Raw genomic sequence first — 12,519 nt, 5'->3', positions numbered from 1 at the left:
ATTGCTCTTTCCCTCAGTGTTTATTCACTGTGACTGGAATGGAAGAAAACGCTTTTCTTCTTATTCCACTTCATACAAGAAAGTAAGAAACCAAACAATTAGGGCGAGGTAAGTAGACCCTGAGATACACTGGTCAAGCACCTACAATCTAACAAATACAGGGACTAATTAAATCAGCCTTGGCTTTCTAAGCCTATTCTGTGCCTCTAGAAATGCTTCTCTTGTTATGAAGGAAGAAAAGAAAATGGAAATAGAAAAGAATAGGAAAACTTGCCCTTATAGCAAGCTAAAATATGTTCTAACAAAAAAATAATACTTTTGGCTTTTACATGCTGTTCTCTTTTCCTCAGAAGCAAAATTCTGGGATTAGGAGAGTTTAAAGCTTCTGTAATAGTACCTCAAAATTGTCCGGTGGTAAAAATGTTAGAAAATGGTGATTTTCCTTTAAGACTGAAGTAGCTGTTTGTGAAGAGTGGGCATTTATTCCTCCTGAGTTCTTTAAACATACAAAAGAATTCAAAGCTTCTTTCCAATGACCTTCCTTTCAAAACAAACATTTTAAGTATTTGTTTTTTGGTTTTTTTTTTCTATAGAATTTATATCAACAGCATTTTTGAGTTTCCTGTGCTGGTTTCTTATAGCCCAAAATTTCACTTGGTGACCTTTGGCCTAGTTCTCCAAAGAGTATGCTGTGATTTCTCCAAAAAGTTCATATTGTGGAGCAGAAAACATTTTGTTCTGTCCTGTTTTCATGTGGATGACAGTCTGTCAGCACAACGTGGTGTTTGTAAATGTGGGAATAGCTGTTCATCTAGGTTTGCGTTATATTAAATTATCATTCAGAGGTAATGCCAGTGGACACAAGTAAACAAATCATAGAATCATAAAATCATAGAATGGTTTGGGTTGGAAAGGACCTCAAAGATCATATAGTTACAACCCCCCCTGCCATAGGCAGGGACACCCTGCACTACACCAGGTTGCCCAAAGCCTCATCCAACCTGGCCTTGAACACTTCCAGGGATGGGGCAGCCACAATTTCTCTGGGCAACCTGTTCCAGTGCCTCACCACCCTCAGAGTGAAAAATTTCTTCCTTATATCCAATCTAAATCTACGCTCTTTCAGTTTAAAGCCATTGCCCCTTGTCCTATCACTACATACCCTTGTACAAAGTCCCTCTCCAGCTTTCCTGTAGGCCCCCTTTAAGTACTGGAAGGCTGTAATAAGACCATCCTTGTCTTACACAGTCCAAGTCCTTAATATCTTGCTGTTGAATGTTACCAAATTGTGGAGGAGTCCGAAACACAGGAGAGTTAGGTGAAGGGATTTTCTATTACAGCTACAGCTGTGCTGATATAATATAACGTAGGGGAATATAATACCTAATATATCATATATAATACAATATAAAGGGAAACTTGAGGTCCAAACTCTCTGCAAATGTAAAACTCAGCCTTTAAGAGGAATGCAGATAAACAATAGGAGCTCTAGAATTCTGCATCAAAGATGACCTTGTGCTTGGTTTTGCCTTCAAGACCTTCTCCTTCAGCAGTTGCCTTGGGCCCTGTTTCTGGAGCGTGGCGAGCAGCAGAGCCCTTGGTCTGGGCACTCACCGCACCCCTCTGCTCTCTGCTGGGCGGAAACAAAAACCAAGCAGAGCAAGAGACAGGCAAACCTCAAGCTGCTTCCTGAAGGACTGTGCTCCAGGAGGCATGGGATGCAGGTACGCCAGGAGGCAAGGGCTGTGGTACTAATGCAGGTTGCAAAACGTTAAGTAAATGAGGGAAGAGCAGCTCTGGTGTCATGGGCTGGTTGAGAATGCAATCAAGAGATTGACACTGTTCAGAAAAGTCAGTGTAGACAAAGTTTTCCTATACAGATTAAAACATCCCGAAAACACCTTTAGAAGGGATGTCCAGTTGCAAAGCAACTTGTTCAGGTAACTAAGAGCACGCATTAGGTGAAGAGCTCTATGATGAACCCAGAATACTGATACAAAGAAATAAGAGACAAACGAAAGAGAAGTGTAAACTCTGTAAAATGGCAACATGTCTTTATATGTAATTTCAGAAACATGGGAGAGAAGGTACATTTGACAAATGAGAAATAAACAAACCCTCTGCAGAAAGGTGGTTGGGTATAGTCTGGGAAAGATCTCACAGCAGCCTACATTATCATGGAAGGTGCAATTTGCCGAATTCAATATATGTAATATTAAAGACATTTTCTGATGGAAGAGAGTGAGCTAGTTTTCCAAAAATTGTGAGCTACACCCACAAACAACTGTTGACGTTAAAAAAAACATTGTGCATATAAAATGCCATTCTGAAAGCCTGAAGATTTCCATTCCAATGTTTTAGAGGATTTAACAAAGGAAAAATGAGTTTAAAAAAGCAGCAGCACATTTTAGGCCAAAACTTTTGACCCAGTTCTTCTCTAAGCACATTTAAATTGGTTGTCTTCCTCAGTTCCTCAAGTTCAGGCTGGATACAAAAAAACTCAGTATTTCCAAGAAATCAACAAAAAAATAAGTTACAAGAACTTCAGTGTAAAGAAGAAAGAGCTTATCTTACCCAAATAAATATGTAGTTATCAGATTCAAGTGACATGGCGGGGAAAAAAGATCAATGCTTTAAAAAGTTGCTTTAAAAATAAAACAAATTCTCCAACAACTCCAAAGAGTTGAGGAACACAATGTATTCATTTTCTGCAAAAAATTGTTTTCAGCCTTCAGTTACTGAATCAGAAAAAAACTAAGAATCTTGGATGATCTTTAATTGTGTTAGCATCGTCAAGCCTTTACCAGAACGCTAATTGCTCACCCCCAACCACATCTCCACATACATATACAGAAGACTTTTCATCTTCTTTGATTCAATATTGCAACTACAGAGGATAGAAATGGCTGGCATTTCGATTCTGTCAGCTTAGATCATCACTGGGCTGCATCATTGTCCCAGTGAGGAAGAAAGGAACATTTCTAACAGAATCGCACTGTCAAAATCAGAACAGGAGTCACCTCAAGCCGTGAACTGGGTTAGTAAGATTTCCTATTATAATTTTAATTATTCTTCTACATCTCTTTTCTGCATTTCCAAGGCTTCAGTTGCTCTGTCCTTTAAGAACAATGACTGATTTCAAAAGGAGCCCGGATGACCACAGTAAGAACCCACATACAGTAACGTCGGCTTAGATTTATACAGGAATGCCAATTTATATTAAGTGCAGTCCATTTAAGGGCTGAAATCCTGCTGAATATGTCAAAAAGAGGAGCTCTACTGAGCAGGATGTGGTCCCAGAAGGTTTTAGTAACTACTTGGAAAGAGATATTCAGCAAAAGCCTTGGAGTAAATTGATGTTCCTTACGGAGATTTTGTCTGTTTTTTGTTTCCCTTTCTTCCCCACCCCCATGACCCATGCTTACTATTAAATGGCTCAGGGAAGACCCTGCACAGGTTTTTCAGAAAATACCTTTCATGCATACCCAGTAGAGTCTCGTCTACTGAACTGACAACCTGCATCTTCAGCTCATCATCATATTGTCACTCCGCCTCGTGACCCAGCACATGCAGCTGGTCAGGAGTTCAAAGGACACCCTTAGCATGCAGAACAAGTCAAGATGCTTTAGGATGTATGGTGTTTGGCATGGAGAAATAATGCGAGAAGACCTTGGGTGCAAAAGTTGCTCTGTAATGCTGCAGCATGCTGCCCAGTATAACATGCTAACTTGGACACTGGAATATAATTTTTTACAAAGATGCATTGAAGAAATATGCAAGCGTGGCCCAAATTTCCAGAAATCCTGTTCATTCTGGCCAACTTCTGCCCGGTTTCCCTCTATAAACTATGAAAAAAGTCCCCAGATCCCCAGTGACAGGACCTAAGGACCACAGGACACCTGTGCAGAACATGTGTACTAGGAATAGAGAGTCCTTGTCACTGAGGCGCAGTGGAATCATTCTCTCTCTCAGCTCAGAGCAGCCGTGCTCTGCTGCTGGGCATCTTTTTGTGATAGCAAAGCTGCACGCTGTAGTGAAACCCCATGACGACAAACCACGGTGCCTGTGACAGCTGGTTCGCCACAAACCAGTGCAACACTCAAAACCACCAAGAGAGTCTCGACTCTCTAAAGCCATGTTTTACTTGCAAAACAGGCTTTTTATGTAGAGAAACTCAACTATGCTAGATAAGATGTAAGCAGGTGTCTTCTTTGCCATCCAGAGAGCTACTGTGTGTCCTCCTGCCCATGGCCGAGCTCTCAGGAGCAGCAAGCCATCCGCTGCAGCTCTCCCTTCCTGCCGTTTGACCATGAATACAGTTTTTAGACACGTTTCTATGGGAACGAGGCTTCACGCAGCCACACTCTCTTCTCGTCTCCTCTTAATAACTCCTGAACCCTTTGGCTCATCCCAGCCAGAAGTTGACAGAAGAAGAGCAAAACTCAGAGATAATCTAGTTCCTCAAGCTTCATGACCGTAGGGGCTGAGCAAGTAGTGGGGAGAGAAAATGTACTGTAAGTGCCTTGACAAACGGAAAAGCTCACATGTTAACGCCAGCTACTTGAGCCATTTTATGAGGTCCCTCTATTCCCTAGGAAGAAGATATCCAGTGGGCCAATGATCAGTTGGAAACCAGGCTTCATCAGTACCTGTGCACACAAAATTGCTTGTTCTTTCTTCTCCTCCAATAGGTAGAAATACGAATAGCACCTGATTCTGGAAGTCCTGAGGGATGAAAGATCAGGCTGATTGTCTTGATTTGCTGCTGCTGGACAGAGTTTCTGCTCTGTTTTTAACCCCTTCTTTTCCTCAAGATTTTTATTTGAATTTTGGAATTGTATTTTCTCTATCAGTGCGAACATGTACAAGCAAACTTGCATACATACACCCTTTCTTTTGCTCTAGTGATATTACCAGACAGTTAAAACTGGAAATGTCTGGATGAATATCTGTATGTTGTTTCTCTTCCCATGCTATAATCCTGGCTCCAGCTGTGTTGGGAGTTTTACCATAGACTGTAATGGGGTCAGAATTGCAGTTCTGCTACATGAGATTCACCAGCATTCACAGTTACTGCTTTGGAAATTGCAGAATTTAATCCCAAATGAAATAAGTGCAGTTATAAACTGGTATAGAAATAAGTTTGACTTCACACAAAGGTTTCTAATTTTAGCAACAGATAAGATCTTATTTTCAAGTGAGTGACCCACGTCACAAAGAAGCTGGAAAGGGTTTTTTAAACCTCAGTTCACCTGGGGATGTTATGAAGGTATAATGACAAGGCATAAGTGGTGTTTTCCCCTATGGCAAGTTCTCAGCTGGCGGAACAACTGGAGCGTAACTGAACAAAGGCATAAAAGCTGTTCTAAGACCTCTGGATGTTCTGCCTGCCAGTAATTTAGTGTGTTTAAAACAGAGGATCCTTTCTACATTAGGAAAGAGGGTTACTAGCTTGCCAAGCAAAAAGATTTGAGGCTTGACTCAATTGTGGACTCCTCTTGGGATGGTCAAATGAGAACATTCAGAGCATCAGACCCCCGGAAGTACTCAGAGCCACAGAAATGGCAGCAGAGGCTGGCTGTAGCCCACTCCATTAGCAGCCTCAGGTATAAAGACTTGCCTTTGGCTAACGAGAGCCAAAACTGGTGGCTTATGTTTTGCAGTGGTTCATTTTCTGATTTTTGACAGCAATTTGCACTGAATAAGCTATATCAAGACACTGCTGCTGAAGCCGCAGGTATGGTGCTCAGAGCAGCCTTAGCAAGAGCCTTTCCCAGCCCACGTGCCACCGCTCACATTCCTCAACTCACTTGTGCCATGATTCACTCCTGTCCTTCACCCTCTCAAGAAATCATGTTAACTCCTGCTGTATACCTCGCTAAATCATGGCTTCCCAGTCAGGACAGGCTTTTATTCTTGCTCGTTGATAGCAACAATATCAGTTTAGCAGGGATATACACCAAATGTTCCCCTGTATTTAATCATGGAAAACAAACTCCAGTCTTCCCTCATAACTTTTGCTGTAACATTATTATACTGTATCACAAATGTTAGTCTCCTCCTGTCATCCTCTCTTCACACAGAGTTCAGATACAGAAGATTCACCAAGGTCTTACGAAATCAGCACCATATGAAACAGTATATATGAAATGTGATATTTTTGTTTTCACTGGGATTTACTCATTTCTACAATATTAACAGAGAAGAATGTCTCACAATCCTCCCAGATCTGTTTTTCCTTACTAGCTCATTTAAATTGTCTCTTGGGTACCCTAACCTACTTTCTGAGACTATACAACTGCCTTTCCTCATAGCACACTTGCTTTGCAAGTTTTCCCTTTATAATAAGGTTGAGTAGTTTTCTTTCAGCTACTTTGACTTTTGTTATCTCCTAAATACTACTACACTCATTGAAATACACAATCTGTACCCTGCCTTATGTTACAACCTATGCAAGAGGAGCAGTAGGCTGATACAGAAATATAGGCGTGTTAAGAGTGCAAAACAGTCATTAGAGGCAGAGGAACTCTGTTCTCCTGTAGCAACATAGCAATGTTTTCTACTTTATAACCTTCCACAATGTCTCCACTGAAGGAAAAATAAAGCTGTACATTTTGACTTGAGAGTATGAAAGAGTTTTTACATTATTCTTACTTGGAAGATGGATGAAAGCATTTAAATAGCTGTAATACAGAAACAACCATCCTGTAGCAATGAAGTGTTTTGTTGGGCTGGTCATCTTCCCCAGAATTTCATGACCTATTGCCCAAGCACTTGTTCTGTCTACCCTCTAAGAATGTCTTTTCATTAGGCTTCAGTTTATTACACTCTCGTCTTTCCCCTCAACTGTCTTTTGCCCAGGTCTTCCACCCTTGGCAGCTGTATATTTTGCTTCCTCTGGAAAATAAAATCGAGTGTTACATAGCTATTAACAAGGATCAGGTAGAAAAGGTTTCCCTTCCCGCAGGTCTCATCCCTGATGAGCCAGGTTATCAACAAATTGAGAATTCTTTGGCCTATGAAGTAAATAGAAAGCCTCTTTGGTTGAAGTTTGGTTGTTAGCTGCTTCACTCAACCAAGTGACCCCACTATAGGAATGAGACAGTGCTGAGTAGCAAATGACAGGCAAAACAACATAGCCTTTTTAGCAACAATGCTTTAGCAACTTGTACGTTAAGGATACAACCAGAAGTAGAGTTAGTAGAGGTTTTCGCATTCTACACACAGTGCAAGCATTCATAAACAGTTAACAAACCAAGGCCAAGATTTGCCTTGCCCAAATTAAACTAGGTAACTAAAAGAAGGTTTTTGACAGACAGCTAAAATTTCCTGTTGAAGGTCCAACCATTGTTTGAAAGCTTTTGCCAAGATTGAGAACCTCAGGCAAATACAGCATCTCAATGGGCTGGCACAGGTGTGGGACTGAGCCATCTCTGCAGCTGCAAGCAGAGAAAAAAATAAGATCTGGAGTGAGAATCACACAGAAAAGGGCAGGGAGGAGAGAACAGATATCTCACCCAGGACCCTACTGAGAAGTAAACAGTGTGATGGGGTGGGAGGCAATTACCACTCAGGCAGTAGGCACGAGCCCTCTCGTGTCTCAGGGGCACTTGTATATTTGGATCCTGTGGGGTAGCAAAAATGTTGAGCGTTTCACGAACTGCAGGCAGTCAGTTATTTCACAAGTTCAACTAGCAGGTCATAATGGTACAGCACCTAGCTCTGTGGCATCATCTCCTACAGTCAGGGCTTACCGGCACTGGCCCAAAATAAATGCCACCAGTTTGGATGTGTAATATTTCTCAAACATGAAGGATTTCAGGATTTACAAAGCAAAAATGTCAGTTAACTCAATAAGAGTGTTTTCTTGTCCAGAATTTAGTGAAAGTGAACCAGAAACCCCAGGACTTGGGATATCACTTTCAACGTGATCACGGACACAGAAGGCCATGGAGATGTCTCCCCAGCCCTGACTCTCACAGCAGAGAGGATCTGAGAAGAGGACTTTACTGGGACAAAGTTGATTTTTGAACTGTGCCAGCTCCTCCAGATCTTGTGTGAAGCCACTCCCTGGCTCAAGGACCAGATATGTCTCTTGGCCACCTGTTTCACAGTGAAGCTGTGTATTTTGGCGTAGATAAGCCATTTCTGCACCTGCTGGCAATTCTCTACTGCAATGCACCCTCATTCAAGGCCTCGTCTGAGGAGGCTTCAACATCAGGACTGGGGTGATGTCCGACATCCATTTCTGCAGCTCCATGGTCCAAACCCTACAGGAGCTACTCCCAGGAGCTGGCAACAAACCCGCCTCGGCTTATTCGTTGGAACTAGAGCTTCTGCAAGAAGTCCCACCTCCTCTCTGACTATTTTATCTCCAAGTAAATAACAGTATGATTTATTGTGTATGATTTCAGGTTGCCCAGAGAAGTTGTGATGCACCATCCCTCGAGGTGTTCAAGGCCAGGCTGGATGAGGCTTTGAGCAACCTTATCTAGGGGAAGGTGTCCCTGCCCATGACAGGGGGGTTGGAACTAGATGATCTTTAAGGTCCCTTCCAACCCAAACCATTCTATGATTCTTTGCTCTGGGGCTTGCCAACTCATCATTTTCAGCAGCTCCAAGGAGCCTGTTCTCTCACTGTAGTCTCTCAAATCCCTTGAGGTGTCATCTAACCTTTGCATTTAGCAGCTACCTAAGCAACAGACTTATTTTTCCTTTACTGTCATTTATAAGGAGATCTTACTTCAAATATACCAGCCAGAGGATCCAGGAAGCAGGCCATACCTTAAAAACAAGCACCTAGGAGAGGAAAGCCAGTGCTATCTTTGAGAGCAGTTGAACAGGATGTACAAGTGTTCATGCACTAAAGGAAAAGCAACTCAAGGAGGCAGCAGCAGGACCCCAAAATCTCCAGTGATTACTTAAACAGAAGGCTGAGTGGTCAGCAGGGCAGTGGAAGCCATGCTTTGGTAAGGCATGCTTATAGCCTAGTCCAGGGGGAGAGGTCACGAGTCTGTCTCAAACACCCTTATAGCTTTCATGAGTTACAGCTCATCCTCTAGACACATGGCAAATACAAACGGGCGTGAGAACTGACAGCTGACACGCGGGGTTGATACCTGGCACCACAGGCTCTGTAGCCCCAGCCTTTGGTTTGTCTCCATCTGCAACTTGACATACTACATTGCTTTGTTGGGTTCTTTTTGCAGACTGCCTCAGCCAGCAGGCAGAGCTGGACACTCCTTCTCTCACGGCAGAAGGGTCTCTCCTTGTTGGTGGCCAACTAAATTCTTTCCCTCTAGTTTTGAGTAAAGTCTCAGCTTAATCTCTAACACTCTGACTGGAAGCCTACTCTGACACTTAAAAACATTTAAAAATCACATCAAGCTCTTTAATAAAATCCAGGCCTTCATTATCATGAAGTGGGGAGTTAATCAAAGGATGTTTTACATTTTCCAGAGAAGGAATATCTGAAGCATTTCCACTTAGCTTGCTGGAATTTAAGGAGCAAGCTAATTAATTTTTGTCCTGTGGAAGAACTCAAGGGCTTACTGTAAATTCTTAAAGACCTTTTAAAATGATTTAAATGTTGTAAAACGTACTGAGGCACCACCCCTGGAGATTGAAGATGACTTCTTTTCTACAGAGGGGTTCCAGCTGCCGTATATTTCTCAGCATCACTAAACCAGCATGCCTCAGACCAGCTAACCCAGGGTGGGAAGTCGAGTGCTCATCCTACCCTGGTTCCTGATTAAACACACACTTGAAAGCGCCCTTTCTCACACACATTTGTCTCGAGGCTTGGCAAACTTCAGCAGAAGACAAACTTTGGACTTAACTGCTACGCTGAGTTAGGTCCTTGTAGTTGGCTGCTCTGTGGAGAAGAGTAAATGTCAGCAGTTACAGCTGTGATTCTCTGCCTCTTAAATTGGAATGAGACTGGAATTAAACCAGAATGTCATCCGCAAGAGATGGTAGAAAGATAATAAAAACTTTGGCCATCATCTTCAGAAAAGGGGTAGCTGCTCAACTACCACTGAGTAGTGGTTAAAGTCACCGTAAAGGCTGTAAGTCTGAGATTTGGGAATTCGTAATGGCATGATTGCTTTACTGTGTTTGAGTTCATTGCACCATATCTCATTTTCCTCCTCATCTGAGCTGCTGTCTCACTCACCAGTCATTGAGATCCAGATACTGCAGGCCCCTGATCTTGGAAAGCTTCATCACAGTGTTCCTGAAAATGGTTGACTTTTCTGACCAAATGAAAGGATGTCTCTTCATCCTTCAGCAAGACTAAGCAAAGATAAGTAACTATAATACAGTAAAAATGAAGTGACTTTCTACTGAATCCGTGCTTTGACTTTAAAATCACCCTCCATCCCTCACACCCTGTGGGATTTCTAAACCAGCTTCCTTGGAATCCATATAAGAGAACCTTAGTTTTCCTTTACCCCAAGCTCTAATTAGAGACCGATAAATTTCTCATTCATTGCCAGTCACCTGTACACCATTCCTGACCTTATCTCCCCAAGACACCTGGCTATACTGTAGGAGATCTATTTCACTCCCTTACCTTTCCTTCAAGCCTGGACTCCAGGAAGGTGATGTTCACTCACTGCAGGTGTCCCCTTCTCTACTGAGGGCAGTAGACCTAATTTTTTCTGTTCCCAATGTCTATCGCTTAGAAAAGAAGCTAAGAGAGCTTTAGCAAGAGTGAGCATAAGTCTTTTCAAGGGTCCTTCTCCCTCTCTGGAGAGGACATATGGGAATTGAACACACAGTTCCTACAGACCATCTCCAAGAGGCAGGAACCTAAATGCTCCTTAAAGTGCCTAGTAAGCACGAAGCTCTACTTCCAGCCTTGCACGCACTGTTTTATTGCCAGCCAGTGCACATTATATGCAACATTATATGCAACATTGAATACAGGGAGGAACGACAAGGTGATTTTATGAGAGAAAGGCTGGCAGCAGAACTTCTGACTGCTGCTGCACTTCAGAGCCTTGGATCAAGAGCTCTGAGCTTACTCACTTGCATGAGCAAATCTGAACTGCACTGAATAATTTATCTCCTCCACTTGACTCCAGTACTCACTCAAAGGGGCATCTTATGTGCTGTGAACTTGGTATTGTTTCATCATATCATATGTGAAGGAGTTAGAAGAATATTATTTGTCTGGATAACATGGTTTGCATAAGAAATTCCAGTGGGGCTTCAAAGGGAAAGGAACTACTCTGAGATACCACTTCATTAAATCTTAGTTAAGGAAAGATGTTGTAGTAGATAGATAGAAAAACAGGCATTGGGTGGAGATGAGGGCTAGAAATAGAAGAATCTATTGAAGTGAAAGCCAGAAAATACTGAACACAAAAAGCAGCTGTATTTTTGGGAAGATTTCTGTATAATCTACATACATCCCCTCCACTCCATGTTGATGGGATGTTCTGTATCAGCACATAGGTTCAGACCAGAGCATCACTCCTGTTTGCCAGACCAAGCAGTGTGCAAATGTCCCCGCAGCTCCGCATGAGGCAGAAAAGCCAGTGGCTAAACTACAGTGGCAGAAACATATCGCAGCCCTTCTTCTCCTGACTCACCAACACAGCTGACAAGCCAAGTCAGGGACACATTTGACTTTTGGTCCCACCTGTAGGAGACTCACTCAAGAACTATAAAGAACACAAATACCTCAGGAACATCAAATAGGAACCATCGCACTAGTGCACATCATGATCATAAAAGAGGAACAGCTCTTCAGAGGTACAATGCCAGTAAGAGAACATAGCTCCACTGGCTTGAATAAATCTCCATCACAGAGCATTCATGCTTACCCCTTGCCTTGTGTTTTATTACAGAGCTACCAAGAAGATAATTCAGACTCCTCCTGTCCTTGGCTACTCCTCGGTTTTCCTCTTGCAAGATGACTCACTAAGAAGTATCAGGTCTCTGGTACAGTGCACAAGACGGGTTTATGGTCTGTTGGAGGTCCCCATCATGCACAGCTAGTGTAGGGCCAGCCAGAGCCAAGATCCAATGAGACCTGAAAGGTGACATAGTTCCCACCACACCAGCACTACACCATCTGTGCAAACCGGGGAAACGTCGATCCCTGGGCAGTTCCAGTCAATTTTGCCTGCTATCATCGCAGACGAGTGCCAACATGTGTGAACAGTGGACTTCAAAGTGCAGCACACATGTCCTCACATGGAAGAGGAAAGCTTGACCCCATCCCCAAAGGTGCCAGCTGTGCTTTCCAGCCCAGCTTTGCTGTAAGATGCACCCCAGCATCTTGCCTGTACCACAGACTGGAGCTGCCAGCTCCAGTGTCTCATGTCCAGGGTGACTGGATATACCCCAGCCCAGCTATTCAAGGCATTTTTATGCAGCTGTTCAGTAAAATGTACATTTTTGCATCAGTAAAATGTAATTCTGGCAGATACAGAAGTGTTTCTTACTTTTTTATAGAAAGGACCCTGTCCTTCAAGAGAATCCAGCCGGGCGACTCTCTGCAGAAGTGAG

This window comes from Tauraco erythrolophus, chromosome 2, assembly GCF_009769465.1.
Source record: "Tauraco erythrolophus isolate bTauEry1 chromosome 2, bTauEry1.pri, whole genome shotgun sequence".
NCBI lineage: Eukaryota > Metazoa > Chordata > Aves > Musophagiformes > Musophagidae > Tauraco > Tauraco erythrolophus.
Note: the sequence above shows the minus strand (reverse complement) of the source record.